Source organism: Tupaia chinensis, unplaced genomic scaffold, assembly GCF_000334495.1.
Source record: "Tupaia chinensis unplaced genomic scaffold, TupChi_1.0 Scaffold000600_1, whole genome shotgun sequence".
Lineage (NCBI taxonomy): Eukaryota > Metazoa > Chordata > Mammalia > Scandentia > Tupaiidae > Tupaia > Tupaia belangeri.
Genome location: NW_006160117.1, coordinates 1,827,508 through 1,836,327, shown reverse-complemented (window position 1 = coordinate 1,836,327; position 8,820 = coordinate 1,827,508). Strand labels below are relative to the sequence as shown.

Sequence of the window (8,820 nt, the reverse complement as noted above, 5' to 3'; positions counted from 1 at the left end):
AAAAAAAAAAAACAAACAAAAAAACTAATGGTGGAAAACACTGGGGAAACTCTGGGAAAAGAGTAGGCAAAAATTTCTTAAATAAGACCCTGAAAGCACAGGCAATAATCTCAAAAGTAGACAAATGGGATTACATCAGATTAAGAAGTTTCTGCACAGCAAAAGACAAGGTAATTAGTGTGAATTGACAACACTTGAGATGTGAGAATATTGTTGTAAACTATGCCTCTGACAAGGAACTGATAACCAGAATACACAGGGAATTCAAGCAGCTTACCCTCCCCCCAAAGTGATCAACCCAATTAAAAGATGGGAAAATGAACTGAACAAAGAATTCTCTAGGGGAAGACACATGAACAGCCAGAAAGCAAGTAAAAAAATTATGCTAAACATCCCTTATCATAAAATAGATGTAGATCAAAACCACAATGAGATACCACCTAACCTCAGTCAGAATGGGGAAGATTAAAAAAAATGATAAGTGCTGGTGAGGCTATGGTGAAAAGGGAACTCTCCTACACTGTTGGTGGGAATATAAATTAGTAAGGCCACTGTGGAAATAAGTATGGAGGTTCCTCAAATATCTACAAATAGAACTAGCATATGATCCAACAATTCCACTCCTGGGTATCTACCCAAAAGATAGGAAAATGTTCAGTCAGAAAAGCACTTGTATATCTATGTTTATTGCAGCATTATTCATAATTATAGGACATGGAACCAACCCAAATGTCCACAAACAGATGAATGGATTAAAAAAGTGTGGCACATATAGTATGTGGAATACTAATCAGCCATAAAAACTAGCAAGATCCTTGCATTTGATGGAAAGTGGACAAATATGGAACATCTACTGCTGAGTGAAGTGAGCCAGGCTATGAAGGAGAGACATTGTATGTCTCCATTTAATATATACTGACTATCTGCACTCTATGGTGGAAACTGAAAGATTAGAAGATACAGAAGCAAGGAAAATGGTTATGGATACTGGAGTATGGACAGTGTGGGAAAAGGATGAGAGATCAGGGGGAATGAGGGCAAAGGAATCAGAAAAAAATAGAGGGAAAACATTTAGGGGACATAGAAATAAAGGAATGTCTATTGATGATAATGTGTATGATATCTTCAATTGAACTGGTGTGAAGTGTATTCATGCTCTGTTTATAAACTGTAGTGATGTACAATGATTGAATGAGTAAAAATAAATTTGAATAATAAAAAATTAAAATCAAAAGGGAATGTCAATTATTTTCTAAAACTGTGAAATTAAAGGGAAAAGGGGAAAAATAATAAAAAGAAATAAATTATCAAATAAATCCAAATATGAAAATATTTGAAATAAAAGTAAATTCATTTTCCTGGAATTTCTAAACACTGAGATTAGACTTTTAATAAACAGTCCAGGGACCAGCAGATTGCTTAATGGTTATATGGCTGGACTCCCACATGACCAACCACAGTTTGAGTCCCAAACTTAGTGGCTTGAAACTCACACTGGGCACATGTGCATGCATATCCAAAATTGCAAGAAGAGAATGGAGGAGAAGGGATTGAAGTGTGGCCATTTTCCTTGCAGGGTGGTGGTAGTGGTGGTGGTGATTTCTTGTCTGTCTCTTTGGTGAACATATGCACTCTATAGCAAAAATCTCTCTCTAAGAAAAGTCCAAAAGTATCTACCAATATGTAACCAGAAATGTTGAAAATGGAATGCATACAGAAAAACTCTAGATGTACATAAGGCCTAAATATGAAAGGCAAAGCTCTGGAACTGACAAAATCATGTGGGGACCAGCAGTTGGCATAATGTCTATGTCACTGGACTCCCACGTAGTCGACTGTCGTTTGAGTCCCCAATCTGGTGGCTTAAACTCATGCCAGGTGCATGTACATGCATGCCCAAGATCCCAGGAGGAGAATGGAGGGGAAGGGGTTGTGGCCTATTTATCGCCCCTGGGGGGGGGGTTTCTCACTTTCTGTCTCTCTGTCTGTCTCTGTCTGGTGAGCGCACGCCCCTATTGCAAAAACCTCTTCAAAAAAAGAAAAAGAGAGAGAAAGAAAAGAAAAGAAACCATGTGAGAGAATTATTATTTTTTTAGAGACTTTTTGCTATAGGGCATGTGCAGAGAAACAGAGAGACAGAAAGCGAGAAATCAGCCCCCCAGAGGGTATAGCCATGCTATAATCCCTTCTCCTCCATTCTCCTTTCAGGATTTTGGGCACACATGCACACACACCTAGTGTGAGTTTCAAGTAGCTGGATCTGGGATTCGAACCATGATCAGTCATGTGGGTGTCCAGCAATGTAACCATTTCACCATCTACTAGTCCCTAGAAAAACTTAAGTAAAGGAAAATTAAGTGCCAGTGATGGAGTTACCTTTGACTTAATTATATTATAACTAAATATTGATGTTCTAAAAAGAACATCATATATATCAATAATGAAGGTCTTTTCAACACTTTATGACTTCAAGGTATGAGAGTCAGAAGACTTAAGAAACTCTTGAATATCAACAAGGAAATGGGGAAAAGATAGATAATTCTTATATGAAAAGAGGTTCATCATTGTCAGTGAACAAAAATGCTAATTTAAAAGGAATCTGACTCGGGAACTAGCAGTTAGCGTAATGGCTATGTCGCTGGACTCCCATGTAGTCGACCGCAGTTCACGTCCTGGACCTGGTGGCTTAAAACCCACGCCGGGCGCATGTGCATGCGTGCCCAAGATCCCAACAGGAGAATGGAGGAGAAGGGATTACAGAGTGACCATCCTCCCTGGGGGGTGATTTCTCGCTTTCTGTCTCTCTGTCTCTCTCTGTCTGCCTGGTGAGCACACGCGCCCTATAGCAAAAACCTCTCCAAAAAAAAAAAAAAAAAGGAATCTGACTCAACAATGATTGGATTAATAAAATTGGAAGTTGGTGGTATAAATGTTTTGTGAGATTAGGAGAAAAGTTTGTGAGAATGAAGGCTCCTGTTAGGAATCTAAACTGGTGAAGGCTTTCTGGAAGGTAATCTGTCAGTACTTAATTAAATTAAGTATGAATATATATTTTCAATGGGGAATGGGTAGGGTGGAGAACCAACTTTCTGAAACAAGAAAATTGTTTTTCAGTCTGGCATATTGTCTGGTCTTTTTGTGAATTCTTCTAAAAGCTTGACAAAATCATCTGTTTGGCCTTCTTTTGTCCCCCAAGCTCATTTGGGGGTATTTTAGGGACATGTAAGTAATCATGACTCTATAGCCAAACGATAATTTTTGTTTGTTTGTTTGCTGAAGGCGTAATTTTGGGAGTAACACACAGGAGTAGTGAAGGAGGAGAGAAGTCAACCTTAAGATACAAGGATCAGCCAAATTAACCCTGTTAATAAACAGAATGACAGATTGCGATTTATGTTACTTCTCATGTGGTTACATAGATCATTAGTATACTTGAGGGGTTACCATAGTAAGGACTATAAATATACTTTGGGGACTAGACAAGCAGGTGACACTTAATTCAACATGTAAATGTGTTGCATATCTACTTAATAGAAGTTTAAGCAGAAAAGGTTTTTAAAACTTACATTCTGGCTTATTATTGGTTCAAAAATCTTGACCAAATTATACAAATAATTCTTTTTCTTTACTTACATTTTTTGGAGAGGTTTATTTATTTACTTATTTTTTGGCTATAGGGTGTGTGCACTCGCCAGACAGACAGAGAGACAGAAAGTGAGAAATCACCCCCCAGAGGGGATGGCCACACCACAATCCCTTCTCCTCCATTCTCCTCTCAGTATCCTGGGCATGCACACACATGTGCCCAGTGTGAGTTTAAGCCACCGGGTCCAGGACTCGAACTGCAGTTGACTACATGGGAGTCCAGTGACACAGCCATTACGCCAACTGCTGGTCCCACAAATAATTCTTTACAGTGATATTCAAAATTGTTTAATAAATGTGTTCATTTCATAATTTCCAAAAGAGCTTTGGATGGGGGATATTGTTAAATTAAATATGATTTTTAAAAGTTATTTTAGATTAATGAGAAATTTTGTATCATTTAAAGCAATCATCTTATGAAATAAAATTCTAAATTATAGAACATATGCAAAATTTAATCTGACAATCTTTTCTGAACACTTGATCAATGAGGAACCAAAATATTAGGTCATGAGAAAAGGCATGATGTGTTTTTCTATCCAAAAATGCAGCAGGACTTTATGGTTAAATTCTGTGCCCCACACAAACGACAACAGTTATCTTGGATTTACCAAGAACAGAAATTGTTTCATTTTTCACTATTTTTTTCTAAGAGAACAGGCTTATGAGGCAAATATGTTTTATGTTCAATAGAGTTGATAATAATAAAAGATCTCTCCTGATAGCTCAATTCAAAAATGTTAATTGACATAACAAATGAAACAAATTAAAGAAAAAATAAGATGGATCTCATTTGAATAAAGATGAGCTTAAAAATTTGAGGAGGGAATTACAGCACAGATTTGATGACATTTACTAAGAAAATATAAAATACAATCACAGAGCCAATCATTAAGCTATTACTTTTCCTTTGTATGAGAGTCTGTGTGCATGAAGAAGAGAGAGAGAGAGCGAGAGAGAGAAGTGCCTTCATCAGGATCTCATCACACCACAATACCCTTTCCCCAGATCTCCAGCTCCTCAAGATCCTGGGTCCCTGTGTGTTTCAGGTCCATCTATAGAGATCCAAACCCATTATCAGCCATATGGCTTCCAGCCTTTCAGTACACTTGTGTTGCTGCACCACAGTGGCTGCACTCCATTATCACATTTTTAAAAAAAGGCACTGGCAAAATAAGCTGAAATTGATCTAGCTTGTTATCTGTTGATGAGGATGTGAATAGTATTCTCAGGTGGGCTGAGATGTGTATCATGCTGGGTAAAGTCTCTTTACAATCTAAATGATGTATAGCAATTGAATGTATAAATAACAATAATAATAAAAATTAAAAATTAAAAATAAACAAATTCTTTTAAAAAAGAGAAAGAAATATGAATCAATGCAAAAAAGATAGCATTTTTTGAGAGGTTTTTGCTATAGGGCGCATGTGCTCACCAGAAAGACAGAGAGAGACAGAGAGACAGAAAGCGAGAAATGACCCCCCAGGGGGGATGGCTACGCCGCAATTCCTTGTCCTCCTTTCTCCTCTCAGGATCTGGGACACGCATGCACACACACCCGGCGTGAGTTTAAGCCACCGGGTCTGGGACTCGAAACTGTGGTCGACTACATGGGAGTCCAGCGACATAGCCATTACACTAACTGCTGGTCTTGCCAATAAAATAGATCTAATACTAGTTTATTTGATCATTATTTCTAATTTAAATATAAGTTTACATATTTATGGGGTACAGTATGGTTTTTCAAAACACATGTATATTGTGTAATGATCAAATCAAGGCAATAAACATCCACTAGCCGAAACATGTATCATTATGTTGTGTTGTGTACATTCAAAATCTATTCTTCTATTTTGAGGTGCACATTGAATTGTCACCAGTTAGTGTGTGTGCTGTCATACTCTGGAATGTATCACCCTTAATTGCGTGTCCTCTTGTATCTCTTAAGCAAGTTCTCCCCATCCTTTCCTCACCCCCTTTCCTACTTTTGATATCTACAAAACAATTACACTCCACATTATGCAATTGAATATTTTAGGTTTCACCAATAAGAACATATTTTTCAGTGCCTAGTTAATTTCACTTAACATTATTTCCTTAGGTTGATCCATGATACCTCAAATGACTGGATTCCATCCTTTATATAGCTAAGTAATATTCCACTGTATATATGATTTATCCACTCAGTAGTTTTGGGGCACTTAGGTTAATTCTGTTTTAGCTAATGTGAACATTGCCACAATGAATATGGGAGTCCACATATCTCTTCTTCATCATACTGATTTCCTTACCTTTGGGTACATATCCAGTAGTGGGATTATGGGATTATAAAGTAATTCTATCTTCAGTTTTTTGTGAAAGCTCCATACAGTTTTTCATAAATTCTATACTAATTTACATTCCCATCAACCAAGCGTGAGAGTCCCCCTTGCTTCACAATCATGCCAGCACTTGTTATTCTGGTTTTGGGGTGATTGTTGTTTTGATCATATCTATTCTAATTGGGGTGAGATGATATGTCTCTGTGGTTTTGATTTGCATTTCCCTGATGATTACTGATGTTGAGCATTTTTCCTTGTGCTTCTTGGCCCTTTATATATCTTCTTTCAAGAACTATTCAGATCAATTTCCCATTTTTTAATCGGATTGTTTGTTTCTTTCTGCTAGTGAGCAGCTTGAATGTTTTTCTTTCTCTTTTTTAAAAATTTTACATTTATTCACTGAATATCATCACAGCATAAAAAATGCACTCTCCCATCGAGAATACACTGTATAGTGGTTTAATCATAGATGTTATTGTCAACAAATAATTCCCCATTTCTTGTTTCATATAATAGCTTTCCATTTCTCCCCCACACACACATTTTGTTGATTCAGAAAATATCTTAATCTAAATACTTTCAATAGAAATTTCAGCTGATATATACATATCTGTGAACACATGTCTGATTTTACACATGAAACTCTGTGAGTAGAATGAATATACTATGAAGTAGCACATAGCTGAGGTTATATGGCTTACTGTGGTCCTTCAATAGGCATTATTATTATTTTTAATATGTATTTTTTAAAGACAAGCAGTTTTAGCTTTAATAAACCAAGGTCAAAAAATGTTCAGAGAAATTTGCTTAAGACTTAAAGCCAGGAAACAGTTTAGGATTCTGTTGAAATAATAGGTATATGAACCTATCGATATCTCAAGAGAAAGAAGACACAGCATAGAAGAAAATCAGTAATGTTTTAGTCAAAAGTCATAAAATTCTATTTCACCAGTTAAGCTTCATGAAATTAATCTCTCTATTGCTGCAGTCTGATTTTTCTGTTTAAATTTTGGAAAAAAACATTAAACTTCAAGGGACTAGCAGGTGGCATGGTTGTTAAGAAGCTGGACTCTCACATGGCTGAATGTAGTTCAATTTCAGGACCTGGAGGCTTGCTCTCTCACTTTCCTTCTCTCTCTCTTTGTCTCTCTCTGGTCAAATACAAAGATAATAGTTATAAATAAAATTGAATGTAATAAATCTTTAAAATTTAAAAATTAAAAAAAATTCAACAATGAACTTGGTCCTACCATTTAAGTTGGCAATTTTCTTGATTGTTTTTGAACTCTTATTTCTGTGTGTCTGTATTTAGTTTTCCTGGTATAGCACTCCCTTCAGAACTTCTTGGAGAGCTAGCCTGGTGTTGGTAAATTCTTTCAGGTTTTGCTTATCTGAGAATGCTCTTGTCTTTTCTTCCCATATGAAGAATAATCTTGCTGGGTATAGGATTCTTGGTTGAAATTGTTTTTCACTTAATACTTTGAATATATTTTCCCATTCTTTGCTTGTTTGCATTATTTCTGCTGTTAGCCTGATGGGATATACTTTGTAAGTAACTTGATGTCTCTCTCTTGTCAATTTCAATTATATTGTCTTTGTCTGTGGTTTTGGTCAATCTGGCTATAATGTGTCTTGGAGAAGGTCTTCTTGGGTTGATGCTATTAGGAGTCCTTCATATTTCTTGGGTCTGGATCTTTGAATGCCTCTCTAGGTTTGGAAAGTTTTCTTCCAGGATTTCATGGAATAGATTATTAATGCCCTTATTAGTCTCTTCACCTTCTGAGATACAGATTATCCAGATGTTTGGACATTTAATGATATCTAGTATTTCTCATATATTATTCTCATTTTGGGGGCCTATTTTCTCAGTCTTAGCAGTAGATTTTTCTAGGCCAGCGATTCTGTCTTCTACAACTGAGATTTGATCTTCCATGTGATCTCGCCTGCTTTTAATACTGTCAAGGAAAGTTTTGATATTCTGTATTATAGCCTTCATCTCTAACAGTTCCATTTGATTCCTTTTTATGGTGTGTATTTTTTCTTTCAGATCGTGCAAAAACTTCCTCACTTCCTGGAATTTACCAGCTCTTTTTTCCTGCATCTTCTGGAGTTCACTGTCTCTCTTTCAGTGTATCTCTGTTAGTTTTGTCACTATGAATAGTCTAAATTCTTTATCAGACAGTTCCGCAAGTTCCATTTTACTGTCTGTGGATAAAGAGGAGTTATTCTATTCACTTGGAGGAGAAGTATTTTCTTGGTTTCTCATATTACTTGTACCCCTGCAGTGATTTCTTATCATCTTATTGGTTATACGTTTCTTCCTAATTTCTTGAAGTTCAATTTGAGCATTCAGAGCCCTGCAGGAAGAAGTGCTCTGCAATATTTCTGCCATTCCATTTTTATCCCTTTGTGTTAGATTCAGTGGGAATTTAGGAATATTCTGGCCCTGATAGTATTCAGATATTTGGGTATGATTCTCTTAAACCCATCTAGACACTCAGTGCATGGAGGCTGAATAGCAAAGTGATGAAGGTTAAAAAAAAAAAAAGGAAAATAAAGCAGAGGAAGAGAAAAAAAAGGAAAAGGAAGAAATAGACAATACAAAAATTATTTTTTAAAAAAGCAAAATATGAAATAAGCCAAAAATTAGCAATATAAAAGAGGGTCTAAGAGACAAAAAAATATCTTAACTTTTTTTTTTAATTTAAAAGAGAGAGAAAGAGACAGAAGGATACAGAGGCCCTACTACTTTCTAGATTGGAGTTTGGATGGTGAAGTCTCAGCAGAAAATCTTCAGTAGTCAGTCTTATTCCGTTTTTTTTTTTTTTTTAGGGGTTTTTGCTAAGGGGGGGGG

General features: G+C 36.2%; 1 pseudogene; it reads left to right on the top strand.

Moving 5' to 3' along the window:
• The window catches only part of LOC102497052 (ribosomal RNA processing protein 36 homolog pseudogene), a 63,974-nt pseudogene that overhangs the window by 32,986 nt on the left and 22,168 nt on the right, over window positions 1-8,820 (top strand).